This window comes from Lissotriton vulgaris, chromosome 5, assembly GCF_964263255.1.
Source record: "Lissotriton vulgaris chromosome 5, aLisVul1.2, whole genome shotgun sequence".
In the NCBI taxonomy this organism is placed as follows: Eukaryota; Metazoa; Chordata; class Amphibia; order Caudata; family Salamandridae; genus Lissotriton; species Lissotriton vulgaris.
In genome coordinates this window covers 925937603-925948725 of record NC_141693.1, presented here as the reverse complement: position 1 = coordinate 925948725, position 11123 = coordinate 925937603, and the positions used below count along the sequence as shown (strand labels likewise).

The window sequence follows — 11123 nt, the reverse complement described above, 5'->3', positions numbered from 1 at the left end:
TTTAGGCAGCAATCGCTGTATTTTGGGCTTTCTACAATTGTGAATATCACTTTTCCTTTGCATTGTGCTTGGTCTCATTTTCATGTAGTAAACATGGTGAATGGACATAGTATAACTGAAGAGAGTCACGTATTTCTTAAATTCCTTGGCTCAGCCTGCAGTCACATGTTTCTGGATTGAATCCACTGCATGTTTAAAACGATTGTTTCCACCTGTGTTGTTTATGGCGAGTTTGCTGGCTATCACTTTGTTATAACTTTGTTTGTATTAGGGATGGTATCATGGGCGGCTAAATTGCAGACATTGTCCTGAATATGCTGATTTCCACACTGGCTCTTCTCTCTACACATATCGTAAGTCGAGCATTTGCTTATGTTTGACTTACTTTTAGTTTTTATGGATGCTTTTACTCAGGCCACCACTCAGCAAGGGCGCATTGATTTGCAGAGTAGCTTGCCGTCACTTTTTGCACCCCTCACCCCCGTTAGTGCAGTTTACTTCAATTACTTCTTAGAGTTTGTTGGTGCTCAAATGGGTGCAATTTCAGATATTTATGTTTCCCTGTATGTTTAATTGCTTTATTTTTGCTTGCGAAAAGTGTCACTCATATTCGTTGAAATGTCACTAATAATTTCACTGAAATTATTAAAATGTCACACATTTCACTGAAATTATTAAAATGTCACACATTTATGCGTGCTTCCTAAAATAACTCTTTATCCGAGATCGTAATACTTTAGCCAGCAGTTGGAGTTTGTCCAGAAAATAATTGTATTTTGAGCTAATTTCAGCGCCGTGAAGGATTTATGGCTGTGTAAGAATCACCCGTATGCAATGCGTGCATTTCTATCTGCAGCTCTGCTCGGCGCGCTGCTCGTTCTGCCTGGCCTGCCTGAGCCGAGGTTCTTCTCTCCTGGGGTGGGCGGGGCTACTGGGGGCTCGGCTGAGCTGTCCAATAGGCAGGTCGTCCGGAATCTGCCGAAGCGAAGGGGATACACGATCCCGAGGGGATACCTGATATTACACAACACCGGTGTTCTATAATCCGCTGCTCCCATGATTGAGCGCCCCCCCTGTCATTGTGCGCATGCGCACCAATGGTGCGCATGCGCACATTAATTTTTATGACGTTTCAATACCCCGCCCATCAGGGACTGCACCCCCGGTTTGTGCGCACATGCGCATGCGCACATTAAGGTTTGTGCGCACATGCGCATGCGCACATTCATTTTCTACGTTGCCAGGAGGTGGACGCTCCTCCGTGAATGCGGCAGCCTAGGTAAGGATGGTCTCCCCTCCAGGCCTTGTACTTATGCGGCCCGTTTCCCTAGGCAGTGCCGCGGCCTCTCGTGGGTGGCAGATCCAACAGGCTCGCAGGTCGCGCTCCGTGGGAAGACGCCACAGTGGCGTCACTAGGGTGGTGCGGGGGTGCCTCTCGTGGGTGGCAGATCCGACAGGCTCGCAGGTCGCGCTCCGTGGGAAGACGCCACAGGGCGTCACTAGGGTGGTGCGGGGGTGCGGAGCTAGTTACTTAGATGTCCTACATTTATTTATGCATTTTTACATAGCGCGGACTTTACCCGGAGGCGTCAGAGTGCTTCACATTGGGAACAGAAATGAAACATAATGAGAAACATTACAGAAGAGCAGATTACTAAAACATACGTTACTTACATAAGGTAATAGTGACAATTGTGAGCAAACAAAAAACACGAGGCAACCGAAAAAGCATGCGTTGTAATTGCATTTGTTGTAACGTCATATGTTCCTCTTGGCTGGGCTATTCATGACATTTCCAAGCGCCAGTCAAATTTGTGAACAGATAATATGCCACAGATTTGGGCGTTCAGGTTATTAAGGACGAGCAATCTAAATCCGGCCATTCTGTGGGTGTCGAGTGGCTCTGTGATTTTGTCAGGTCCCGCCACACGCTTACTACTTACTGCTCCTGTTGCTATGATAATCCTGGATGTTCATACACAAAGTATTTCACTTAAATTGATTGAGGCCTGTGTACTTTTTCAGGAGAAAATCATATTTAGGAAAGTTTTGCAGGTGTGCACCTGGAAGTCTCTGACAGCCAGATGTTTTAAGGCATAATCTCGAAAACGTTCGTTAATTTGAAACACCGAAAATCTACACCCAAGTGACGTGGAACCCAGTGGATGAACATTTCTGGATTTTCTGTGAATGAGGTCCTTGAATATCCACATAGATACATTTACATATCAAAAAATCTAAATGCAGCTCGCGAACATAGCCTGTGGTTGTTCTCCTGCCCTTGAACACCTTATGTACATTCCTCGGCTCCGAGGTGTTGTATGTATGCCGTATATTCGTGTAAAATGTTAGAAGACAAGTGAGTTCAGTCAGTCAATAGTCAGTCCGCGGCATTGCACTTTTAAGTCGTTTCCAATTTCGGGCTGTTCGGTACATGGTTTAGCTCTCTTTTAAAGTTTAGTGTTTGTGTTCTATAGAAGAACACGAACCCTGCTAAACTTATAGTTTAAGTACTAATCCCCATATGATGGTATACGAGCAAACTACGGTTTCAAACTCCAGAGCCTGCAGCGACCGGCACCATATAATCTACAGTTGGCGCCAAAAAAAGTTTCATTCAGCAGTGTCTCCGGGATGCCTACAGGGGGATTTGCACAGAGCCATGCTGGAGGCTGATTGGTGCAGTGCTCTGTCGGACTTTACCCGGAGGCGTCAGAGCGCTTCACATTGGGAACAGAAATGAAACATAATGAGAAACATTACAGAAGAGCAGATTACTAAAACATACGTTACTTACATAAGGTAATAGTGACAATTGTGAGCAAACAAAAAACATGAGGTAGTAAAAATTGTGAGCAACCACAAATACATGAGGTAGTAAAGGTAATAATGACAATTGTGAGCAAACAAAATACTTGAGGTAGTAAAAATTGTGAGCAACCAAAAATACATGAGGTAGTAAAGGTAATAATGACAATTGTGAGCAAACAAAATACTTGAGGTAGTAAAAATTGTGAGCAACCAAAAATACATGAGGTAGTAAAGGTAATAGTGACAATTGTGAGCAAACAAAATACTTGAGGTAGTAAAAATTGTGAGCAACCAAAAATACATGAGGTAGTCAAAAGTGCACAAGAGGAAAAGTGACAAGTGGGCAGTTATAAGTGAAAACAGAGTATAATTTGAGGTATAATACTGCAATAAGTGCTAGCCACAAGAACAGGCGTTACGTAGGCAAGGTGGCACTTGTGCAAGTATCAAAGGTAAAAACATGTGAGAGGTAGCAACCGTGGGTTACAAGGGCAAAGTGTTGTGTGCATGTTACAAAAGGGCACCGAACACAAGTACATGGAGAATACTGCAAAAAGGCAGACACTCCCACCACAGGAAAACACTGGGAAGGCACTCCCATGGTCATGGAAAGTAAAAAATATCAGTAGTGGGAAGTCTTCCTCCGAATAGCAAGAGGACGTGAATTACTTTTGGAGGTGTCTCTGGAGGAGGAGAACTTTGAGGTCCCTTTTGAAGGCCTGGGAGGAGGCGGTGGTCCGGAGCTCAGGCGGAAACGAGTTCCAGATTCTCACTGCGTTGCCTGAAAAGGATTGGGCCATTGTTCTTTCCTTCTTGAAAGTGGGAGGTTCAAGCAGTAGATTCTCGGCATTGCGTGAAGGTCTACAGCCTCCAGAGAGTTTCAGTTTATTCACCAGGTAGCGGGGAGAGGAGGAGTGCAAGGCTTTGTGGGTGATACAAGCGGTCTTGTAGATAGCTCTAGCCTCGAAGGGAAGCCAGCGGAGGGTGGATAACAACGGTGTGATGTGATCGCTTCTTTTGGCCCCATAGATGAAACGAGCTGCTGAATGGAAGACAGACTTAAGTGGGGACAGGTGAGATTTGGGGAGGCCAGTAACAAGAGAATTGCAGTAGTCTAGTCTGGAGAGGACCAGCGATTGCACCAGGGTTATAAGGTCCTGCTCCGGGAAGAAGCGACGGATTCCCCAAAGAAGGCGCAGTTGGTAGCGAGCACATTTTGCAATAGAATTGATGTGGGGAGTTAGATTGAGTTTTTTGTCTAGAATGACACCAAGAGATTTTGCGCTGTCGACAATGATGGGTTTGTTGTTTAGTAGATTCATCTGATCCATCCATGATTGAACCGGGGGAGGAGAGAGTGAGGAGGAGAAGAGGAGGAATTCAGTTTTGGAGGGATTCAGAATTAATTGATGAGATGACATCCAGTTTTGAATGGAGTCAAGAGTAGATTTTAGGATGGAGAGATCATGAGTGGAGGCAACCTTGAGGTAGAGTTGAGTGTCATCTGCATAGAGATGATAGTGAATCCCGGATTTGCTTAGGAGGTTTCCCAGTGGTTCTAAGTAGAGATTGAACAGTGTGGGTGCAAGTATAGAGCCTTGGGGAACACCTTGACCCACCGCCACAGGAGACGAAAGACTGTTCGCTATTTTGATCATTTGAGATCTGTCAGAGAGGAAGGATGCAAACCATTTAAGCACAGTGCCCTCCATGCCCATTCTCTGTTGAAGAATATTGAGGAGGGTGTTGTGATTAACAGTGTCGAAGGCTGCGGAGAGGTCAAGGAGAATTAGCAGACAGGACCCCCCTGAGTCGAGTATCCTCAGCGCATCATCAACCACTTGCAGTAGGGCTGTTTCAGTGCTGCAGTTTTGGATGAAGCCGGACTGACAATTGTCAAGAAGATCATTGTCCTTGATATGACGAGAGAGTTGTTTGGCTACACATCTTTCCGCTATCTTTGCAAGAAAGGGAAGGTTAGTGATGGGGCGGTAGTTATTGAGGTCATTCGCATCAGCAGTGGGCTTTTTCAGCAGAGGGGTGACCTGCCCAGTTTTGAAGGGGACAGGAAGGGAGCCTTGCCAGAGGGAGAGGTTGATCAGAGTGGTCCAACAGGGGAGGGAATGGGCATAGAAGTCAAAGGCAATGGCACTGGGGATAGGGTCAAGCGAGTGGTTGGAGGGCTTTGTTTCGCGTATGCATTTGAGAAGGGCATCTTCAGATATGGGGTCAAAGCTCTGCCAAATGGCTAAGGATTTGCGCTCCTCTGGAGGTGTAGGATGAGCAACCTGATCCACAAGTGATTTCACCTTTCCATCGAAGAAAGTAGCGAAATCCGCTGCTCTCTTTGTAGAATCCTCCACCTTGGAGGTTGGGGGAGAGCAGCTCGGAGTCTTGATGAGATCGAATAGTTTTTTGGGTCTATTTTTGGCGGAATCAAGGAGGGTTTTGAAGTGCGTCGCTTTCTCAAGGAAGATGTGCTTGTGGTATTTGGATCTTGCTGTGCGAAGCAAGGCTAAATTGTCAGTGGAAGGCAATTGCCTCCATTGCTTCTCCAGGAATCTTAGCTGCTTCCTTTCCTCATAAAGGGATTTGTTGAACCAAGGTGCTGAGGGAGTGGGCCTTATCCTTATCCTTTTGCTTTTGAGTGGAGCGACGTTATTAATTTCAGCTTCAAGAACTGTGAGGCATTGGGAGGTGAGATCGTCAACAGCTATGTTCGGGTCTAGCCTTGGAAGTGAAAGCAAAGCTGATTCACAGAGGGGACCGACATCAATGTTTTTGGCATCACAGAACCAGGAGATGGCCCTCTTGGGTTGGCCAAGAGTTATAGAGTGTGAAAGTTGAAGAGAGAATGGGATGAGGTGGTGGTCAGACCAATCTACATGAATAGGGGTAGTAGTAGAAAGCATGCCTGCTTTAGAAATAACAAGGTCCAGGATTGCGCCCTTAGAGTGGGTTGGTTCAGTGCAGTGTTGGATAAGATCATTTGCCGAGAGGAAGGTGGCCAGTGAGTTCGCAGAGGAGTCTTGTGGTGCGCCCCAGTGGAGATTGAAGTCACCCACGATGGTCTGATTGTCACTTTGAGAGTATTGGTCGCTGATGAAGTCTTTGAGATCTTCTATAAACGAAGAGCTACTGCTACAAGGCGGGCGGTAAATGATATGGAATCTGAGCGGTGAACGGTGTTGCAATTGAAGCTCAAGAGAAAGGCACCTGCTCTCTGACTCATCACAGCGCGGTCACGCGCCCTCCAGGGAGTGGACTGAGGTCGCGGAGACCGTGCGTGCGCCGCAGTGGTGAAACACAATACCCACGACGACATCAGACAGAGGCCACCACCTTCTTCTCTGTGATATCGCGTCGCAATTCGCCTTCGAATTTGGGATGCCAGGGACGACTGTGAGACCAGAGAGAAATAATATTTACATCAGATAGATGCCAAGTTTCAGAATGCTTATGTGTGAATTTTTTTTAATTTCAGTGTAATTATGAGTGACACGATTCGGCCACTCTTTCTCGCGAGCAAATTCAAGCAATGAAGACCAGGGTATTAGGGTCCACACTCTGCTCCTCAGTCAATCATAAGTCTCTTTGCTCGGTCGGTTGCAAGGCCGTCCATTTTAGTACCTTGCGAGAACCACTGAGCCTGTCGCCATTTCTTACATCCCTCCCTGATATAAACACTCCCCGATAATGCTCCACTCAGCCCTTGGTCCATCTACCAGGCCCAGAGGGCTGCCCAGGTCATGCCCAGGTCACTGTCCATCTGTCCCTGCATATACTTGGATTAAGGAGTCTGCTGTCCACATGGGTAAAGATTTGCGTATTAAAAAGGCAAGTCTCATCTGATGTGGTTAATGAGCATTTGCTCTGTTTTTTAAAGGAGGCATTTGATCCCACCTCTACTGCTCTCAACTTATAATACCTAGGAATTGGGGAGACATTCAAGAAAATAGTAGCGATGCAAGTGGGATTGGGGAGGGACACACGCATAACCACCCGTGGTACCCTGTTACTGCTCTCGTGTCCATGAGGATTTATACTGCTCAGATGCTGTCCCACCTTAACAGATGTATACTCTTCAATGGTGGTACTGCGAGAACATGCCCCTGCCCATTAAATTGCACACTCGTCAATAGCAGTAGTACCAGATGTTCTCCCACTAGCAGGCTGCATACTCTTCGATAGTACTATTGCCCAGACATTCTCGCTCCCAGGAGGATACATACTCCTCAACGGTGGTACTGCTCTGATGCTCTCCTGCCCATGACAAAGCAAGCATACTCCGATTTGAAAGGATAAATGCTGGATTTAGATCTCCGGACGGTGAGAGCCTAACTTAATAGCGGCCATTCACCAGTGTACCACCTAGCGCCTAAGAACTTAAAACCTGAAATTCTTAACGAGGCATAGCTCTCTCAGTGATTCCTATCATAATGTCGGTCTGATGTTTCCACTGCATCTAGTGCATATTTTAAGCAGGTATTGGCGATGCTCTTGCAGGGCCGGACTGGGAACCAGAACCGGCCCTGGCAAAGTGTGTTAAGAATACAAAACTATTGAGTGTTCTTAACTTCTTTATTCCGACCAACACGTTTGCTCCTAACATGGAGCGAAGCGGCAGTCAGCTCGGCGATCAGCTGGTAACTGTCATATGTGACAGTTATCAGCTGGTGACCTCACTGCTAAACGGTGTCCTCGCAGGGACACTGGGAAGCACGTCTAGTAAGGTGTCCTAGGAGGGACACAAGTATTATAAACACAACACATCCCCCTCCTTTGGGGGTGATGGGAACAGTAGAAACAGATAGAGAACATAAGGTTCCACTATCCACAAATGTAGTCCTTAAGTTTAGCTGGCGGTCCTAACAGTCTGCCGGTCCTGCTAATGTCCACCGGTCTCGCCCCGTCATGGGTTGGAACGACAGGTAGTCTGCGCCTTGCGCCTGCAGGTCTGGATGAAGGAACAGAACGGTCCGCTCGCTGGGTGTTTTCATGTGTACCTTAATCGCTCCCGTCCCCAGGGGTGGCAGGAAATTCAATGTCGGATTCGGTGTCAGAAAAATAAAGTCCTCCCTTACTCTATCGCCCTCACTCTATCTATCGCCCTGTTCTCTTCTCTTCTCACGTGCTGATCTGCTGCTCTCTTCCACCCCACCTCCTTCTTTAACTCCCTGTTCTTTTACTGTGCTGATCTGCTGTTCTTTCACCCCGCCTCCTTCTCTAACTCCCTGTTCTCTCACACACAACCACACCACACACAACCAAACCACACGCACAACCAGACCCAACCACACACATGTTTATAAGCATTTTATCTTCTTTATTTCTCAACTCACTAATGCAAATGAAAACCTGTACAGCAGTGTCCTTGCTGCAGTTTTCATAATTGTACCCAAGAAGTATCTACACCTACCAGAATGGCAACAACTGCTGCTTAGCCTACGAATTCCTTGACCACCCAACATTGGTTCTTGGATTATGCCTGCCATTATTATAAAACTGTTAACACATTTTTGGACACCATGTAACTTGCCTTATCTGCATACTCTCTGCTAATTTTATGTTATCAATTTGCAGGATTATGGCGGTATTCAGAGACCTGGAATTGTTGTCGACTACCAGAAAAGTCTGGTATTTGGTGGGCCTGCTGGAAGGTGGATGAAAAGAAAGATGATGCAATCGCTTAATAAACCCATTGGAGGGGCGTTTGTTGGCAAAAAACCTAAATTGAGAAAACCTGGATCAAATGGCAATGCGGTCAAAGAAGGTATGTTTCTAGATAGACAGCTTCTGTTTTTTAGGTTTCGCCTGGCGATCCGCTGCATAGCAGTGTTCGCGCAGGCGAAAACTTTTGTTTAGCAGTATGGGTGCTTTGTCCCGCCTGCTCTTCCATTGGCTAGCTCCATAAATGGAGGCTAGCCATTGAAAGGGACATCTGTCTGTTATTGCCCTCCAATCTATCTCTCGCACTCCCTCCCTCTATCTCTCGCACTCCCTCAATCTATCTCTCGCACTCCCTCAATCTATCTCTCGCACTCCCTCAATCTATCTATCGCCCTCCCTCTATCTATCGCCCTCCCTCTATCTATCGCCCTCCCTCCCTCTATCTATCGCCCTCCCTCCCTCTATCTATCGCCCTCCCTCTCTCTATCTATCGCCCTCCCTCTCTCTATCTATCGCACTCCCTCTCTCTATCTATCGCCCTCCCTCTATCTATCGCACTCCGTCTATCTATCGCACTCCCTCCCTCTATCTATCGCCTTCCCTCCCTCTATCTATCGCCCTCCCTCTATCTATCTATCGCCCTCCCTCTATCTATCTATCGCCCTCCCTCTATCTATCGCCTTCCCTACCTCTATCTATCGCCTTCCCTCCCTCTATCTATCGCCTTCCCTCCCTCTATCTCTCGCACTCCCTCCGTCTATCTCTCGCACTCCCTCCGTCTATCTCTCGCACTCCCTCCGTCTATCTCTCGCACTCCCTCCCTCAATCTCTCGCACTCCCTCCCTCCCTCTATCTATCGCACTCCCTCAATCTATCTATCGCACTCCCTCCCTCAATCTATCTATCGCACTCCCTCCCTCTATCTATCGCCTTCCCTCAATCTATCTCTCGCACTCCCTCCCTCAATCTCTCGCACTCCCTCCCTCTATCTATCTATCGCCCTCCCTCTATCTCTCGCACTCCCTCCCTCTATCTCTCGCACTCCCTCCCTCTATCTCTCGCACTCCCTCCCTCTATCTCTCGCACTCCCTCCCTCTATCTCTCGCACTCCCTCCCTCTATCTCTCGCACTCCCTCCCTCTATCTCTCGCACTCCCTCCCTCAATCTCTCGCACTCCCTCCCTCTATCTATCTATCGCCCTCCCTCTATCTATCGCCTTCCCTCCCTCTATCTATCGCCTTCCCTCCCTCTAATCTATCGCCCCTCTCTCTATCTATCGCCCTCCCTCTCTCTATCTATCGCCCTCCCTCTCTCTATCGCCCTCCCTCTCTCTATCGCCCTCCCTCTCTCTATCTATCGCCCTCCCTCTCTCTATCTATCGCCCTCCCTCTCTCTATCTATCGCCCTCCCTCTCTCTATCTATCGCCCTCCCTCTCTCTATCTATCGCCCTCCCTCTCTCTATCTATCGCCCTCCCTCTCTCTATCTATCGCCCTCCCTCTCTCTATCTATCGCACTCCCTCTCTCTATCTATCGCCCTCCCTCTATCTATCGCACTCCGTCTATCTATCGCACTCCCTCCCTCTATCTATCGCCTTCCCTCCCTCTATCTATCGCCCTCCCTCTATCTATCTATCGCCCTCCCTCTATCTATCTATCGCCCTCCCTCTATCTATCGCCTTCCCTCCCTCTATCTATCGCCTTCCCTCTATCTATCTATCGCCCTCCCTCTCTCTATCTATCGCCCTCCCTCTCTCTATCTATCGCCCTCCCTCTCTCTATCTATCGCACTCCCTCTCTCTATCTATCGCCTTCCCTCCCTCTATCTATCGCCCTCCCTCTCTCTATCCATCGCCTTCCCTCTCTCTATCTATCGCCTTCCCTCTCTCTATCTATCGCCTTCCCTCTCTCTATCTATCGCTTTCCCTCCCTCTATCTATCGCCTTCCCTCCCTCTATCTCTCGCACTCCCTCTCTCTATCGCCCTCCCTCTCTCTATCTATCGCCCTCCCTCTCTCTATCTATCGCCCTCCCTCTCTCTATCTATCGCCCTCCCTCTCTCTATCTATCGCCCTCCCTCTCTCTATCTATCGCCTTCCCTCTCTCTATCTCTCGCACTCCCTCTCTCAATCTCTCGCCCTCCCTCTCTCTATCTATCGCCCTCCCTCTCTCTATCTATCGCCCTCCCTCTCTCTATCTATCGCCCTCCCTCTCTCTATCTATCGCCTTCCCTCTCTCTATCTCTCGCACTCCCTCCCTCAATCTCTCGCACTCCCTCCCTCAATCTCTCGCACTCCCTCCCTCAATCTATCGCACTCCCTCAATCTCTCGCACTCCCTCCCTCAATCTATCTATCGCACTCCGTCTATCTATCGCACTCCCTCCCTCTATCTATCTATCGCACTCCCTCCCTCTATCTATCGCACTCCGTCTATCTATCGCACTCCCTCCCTCTATCTATCTATCGCACTCCCTCCCTCTATCTATCGCACTCCGTCTATCTATCGCACTCCCTCCCTCTATCTATCGCCTTCCCTCCCTCTATCTATCGCTTTCCCTCCCTCTATCTATCGCCCTCCCTCTATCTCTCGCACTCCCTCCCTCTATCTCTCGCACTCCCTCCCTCTATCTCTCGCACTCCCTC

At 48.1% G+C, this 11123-nt stretch overlaps 1 long non-coding RNA gene across 1 annotated transcript in view; it reads left to right on the top strand.

Annotated features, from left to right (window-relative positions):
• The first annotated feature begins 1235 nt into the window (after nt 1-1235).
• Nucleotides 1236-11123, top strand: part of LOC147711803 (uncharacterized) — a 28129-nt gene continuing 18241 nt past the window's right edge. Inside the window, exons 1-2 of the long non-coding RNA XR_015295960.1 lie at nt 1236-1279; nt 8395-8584. This is a non-coding gene — a long non-coding RNA (uncharacterized LOC147711803). The remainder of the gene's footprint in view (nt 1280-8394; nt 8585-11123) is intronic.